The sequence below is a fragment of the Apium graveolens genome, chromosome 11 (assembly GCF_009905375.1).
Source record: "Apium graveolens cultivar Ventura chromosome 11, ASM990537v1, whole genome shotgun sequence".
NCBI lineage: Eukaryota > Viridiplantae > Streptophyta > Magnoliopsida > Apiales > Apiaceae > Apium > Apium graveolens.
In genome coordinates this window covers 21,716,191-21,720,646 of record NC_133657.1, presented here as the reverse complement: position 1 = coordinate 21,720,646, position 4,456 = coordinate 21,716,191, and the positions used below count along the sequence as shown (strand labels likewise).

The 4,456-nt window shown below is 35.6% G+C and overlaps 1 non-coding gene across 1 annotated transcript; it reads left to right on the top strand.

Moving 5' to 3' along the window:
* Window positions 1-205: 205 nt before the first annotated feature.
* LOC141699476 (small nucleolar RNA R71) lies at window positions 206-312 on the top strand. Its single transcript, XR_012565938.1, has one exon. It is a non-coding gene; the product is annotated as a small nucleolar RNA R71 (small nucleolar RNA).
* Window positions 313-4,456: the final 4,144 nt, after the last annotated feature.

Here is a 4,456-nt window from a genome sequence, read left to right as displayed (position 1 = left end):
ATCCACTTCCAGAATTTCTGCTACCTTTCCTTGCAACATTCTTTGCATAGGATTCTGGTATTCATTGGCTGCCATTAACTCAATCAACTCATAGGTTTCATTGTAGCTTTTAGCCCATAAGGCTCCACCAGATGCTGCATCAAGCATAGGTCTAGAATGTGCACCTAGACCATTGTAGAAACAGTTTATGATCATCCAATCAGACATGTCGTGGTGTGGGAACTTCCTTAGCATCTCCTTATAACGATCCCAAGCCTCACACAGAGATTCACCAGTTTACTGAGCAAACTGAGTAAGAGCATTCCTGATTGCAGCAGTCTTCGCCATAGGAAAGAATTTAGTGAGAAACTTTTGAGCAAGATCCTCCCATTTGGTGATAGACCCCGGTGGTAGAGAATGTAACCAACATTTCGCTTTATCCCTCAAAGAGAATGGGAATAGTCACAGCTTAATGGCATCTTCAGACACATCGTTGAACATGAAAGTGTCACAGATCTCGATAAAATCCCTGATGTACATGTTTGGGTCTTCAGTAGGATTACCCTCAAACTGAACTGAGTTTTGTATCATCTGAATCGTGCTTGAATTGATCTCAAAAGTATTAGCCTTGATGGTTGGCCTGATGATGCTTGACTAAATGTCATTGATCTAAGGCTTAGAAAAGTCCATCAAAGCCTTAGAATTATCTGTTTGCTCCTCCATCTCTAATAAAGGCGGTTCTTCGAATTTCTCTTCTTCAGCTACTTTCTCTTCATCCTCAAAAACTTCCCTACGATCAACTACAACTTCTTCCTTGTCTTTTTCCAGAATTCTCCTATGAACTCGTGAACGCGTTTGCATAAACGATCGCTAGATTACCTGAAAGACAACAAGAAAGAAAAAGTGTGTAAGTAACAATGTCTGAGTTAATGAACTTTAACGATCACTGATGACAAACAGATAAACTAAAAGTTAACAATGTAGACCCCGGCAACGGAGCCAAAAACTTGTTAGGCTAAAACACGCACTAATAATTCACGTAAGTACACGCGTTCGCAAGTAATATAGAATCTTTTCTAGTTCATTCCCACAGAGACTGAATTGTTTAACTTATGTAATTTATGCACCTATGCACCGATGATATGGTTATTATCCAATGCTAAGACGATAACAATTTTGGGTTGTTTATACTAAGAATTATACTAATGATTATACTAAGAGAGCAAAGATTGTTGTGAATTATATGAGACAAACATGGGATTCTAACTTCATTAAATACTTCATTCAATAGCCTTATTGTTCTTAACCTTAGCATGCAATGGTGATGACACTAATCAGATAACACGAAACTGCTAATCGCCAACTTTCGTTGCACGAAGAACATACTAACAGACATCCACAAAAGAGATAGAAGTTGAATAGACACCAATTATATTGAGAACCTACATGTCTGTAGAATTTGAGAACATAAAGGTTTAAAGCACAAGTAATCTATCATGATTACACAGGGCAAGTAAGATGGGTAAAATTACCTACGAATCATGCATAATAATAACACATGAACCTATGCTAGCATGGCAAGTTCTAAATCCTTAAATTCAAAATCGCTTCATTAAGAATTAACACGCTATCTTACAAGTTCGCGACTCTTATAAGACGAATAAGCACAACCAATACTAGGCTATCATACAATCACCACACACTAAGGCATACAAACAAGTTACCTAAAGAAATCCATAAATAAATCCACTAGAACCCCACGATAACGATTAGCCCATGATCAGACTCATCATCAACGTGGGTTCCGATTAAAGCATGGTGTAAAAAATATAGTCTTTATAATGAATGAATAAAACCAAGTACAAAACAAGAGTAAGGTTCACAATTAAGAAAACTAGCATCCAAGTTACAACTTAGAACAAAGACTCATAAGTAAAAACAAGATCTTCTTCGTCTTCGTTGAATCCATGCTAAAACGGTCTTCTTAGGGCTCTTCTTGCGCTCTGGTACGTCTCTCCATTAAAAACAGCCTTATTTAAATATATATAGCAGCTCTTAACAATCTGGAAGTCTTCCCTTTTAGAATCAACGTAGAAACAGGATTCTGGAATTCGGCACCGGCGCGGCCACGCGCTATCACAGCGCGGGCGCGTTGCATCTCTGGAATCTCGGTGTGGCCGCGCGCTATCACAGCGACCTAGATAATGCCTGAAATGCAAAAGCACTAAAAAACACATTAAAACACTTAATAATTAAAACACCTTTATTAAAGCACTAGAGAATTAGGGTTTTGTAAAAATTTTATGTTGAGGCAAAAATAGGTTTATAATAGTATATTTATAGGCAAAATTTTCAACTGAAAATTTTCCCATAAAATATTATTATTATTAACCCTTTATTATTCTCATTAATAATTAAAACACCTTTTAATTATTAATCCTTTTTCTAAACACTTTAGAAATAATTCTCTCTCTTGATTTAATTTCCAAAAATTAAATTCTTAATTAATAATATTAAGAACCTTTTCTTAATTAATTTATAATCAATTAAATCTCATTTAATCAATTATTAAATTTTCCAATTAATTATTTATTTCATAAATAAATAATTATCGGCCATTATTAATTAATTCCTCCACCATTAAATCATTCTCTTTTATGGTGTGACCCTGTAGGTTCAATATTAAGCCGGTATTGGAAATAAATAATAATAAATCAATTTTATCATTATTTATATAAATTCTCTAATTCATTAAATATGATTAATTAATTAATCATATTTATTCTACATCATGAGAGATACTTCTCAGCATATCGCGACTATCCGGATAATACGAATTCACTGCTTAGAATACCAAAAACCTATTCAGTGAGTAGTTACCGTACAATTAATTCCTTCTATCCTGCAATGTCACGATTAAATACAAGGCATGGAACTTGTATCAAGCCTATCTTATTTAATCACTTGCTTTCCCATTCACTATGCTTAGTTCTATTTAATGTAAATTAGAAACTCCTTTCTAATTTCATTCACTCTGGCCAGAGATTCCTGAACTAACATAAGTGGATCAGCATTGAACATTCTCTTCCTTCACTTGAAGGGGTAGATCCTTTATTGATCATGCACTATCTTCGTGTACAAATTCCTATACCCAGTAGAGCCCTTATTATTGTCCCTTGAGACTAAGAACTAAACCAAAGCATAGTTCAGTGTACACAAGATGACTATGATGACCTCAAGTCTAAGGATACTTGTACAACTATCACTATGTGAACAATTGCTGACACGTGAGTGAACTCCATCAGCTGTTCAGCTGTGTGAGTCATGTTCAGTGAACTTATTCTATAATAAGCACCTACATACTAGCTATAGTGTCACCACACAAATGTCTATGAGAACAGACATCCTTCATAATGAAGCAAGCATAGTATGTACCGATCTTTGTGGATTATTAATTACCAGTTAGTAATCCTACGACCAGGAACTATTTAAATTTAGAGTTATCATCTTTTAGGTCTCATTATTATGATCTCATCATTTATTTAAACATTTAAACAGATAGATAGATAGAGCCCGCAATAAAAACAAAACAAGTCTTTTATTAATATCAATGAAATCAAAACAGATTACATAAAAGTTATTCCTAAATCCTCATACATGATTGGACTTAGGACATATCTCTTTCAATCTCCCACTTGTACTAAAGCCAATCACTCTGGTATCTAATACCCATCTTGTCTTTATGACGATCAAAGTGACTTTGAGAAAGTGGCTTTGTGAGTGGGTCTGCTACGTTGTTATGTGTGTCAACTCTCTCGACGTTGACATCTCATCTTTCAAAAATCTCCTTAATCAGATGAAAGCACTGCAAGACATGTTTGGAATTTTTATGAGACCTAGGTTCCTTGGCTTGTGCTATTGCTGTGTTGTTATCACAATACAACACAATAGGCTCTTCAACGCTAGGAACAACTCCCAACTCAGAAACAAATTTCCTCATCCAAACGGCTTCTTTTGTAGCCTCACTTCAAGCTATATATTCTGCTTTCACTATGGAGTCAGCCGTTGTAGACTGTTTGGAACTCTTCCAACTAATCGCACCACCATTCAGAGTAAACACGTACCCTGACATGGATTTGCTATCACTTTCTGATTGAAAACTAGAGTCAGTATAACCCTCTATTTTCAACTCAGATTCACCACCAAAAACAAGAAAAATGTCCTGAGTCCTTCGCAAGTACTTAAGGATGTTTTTCACTGCTTTCTAGTGGTCTTCACCTGGATTGGACTAATATCTGCTCGTCACACTAATTGAATAAGCAACATCAGGCCTTGTACACAACATCGTGTACATGATAGATCCTATTGCTGAAGCATAAGGAATCTTACTCATACTCAACGGTATGTGAACTCTTTTGGAGTTTTCCATGCTAAACCTTTTAAGCACTTTCTGGATGTATGTACCCTGGGTAAGACC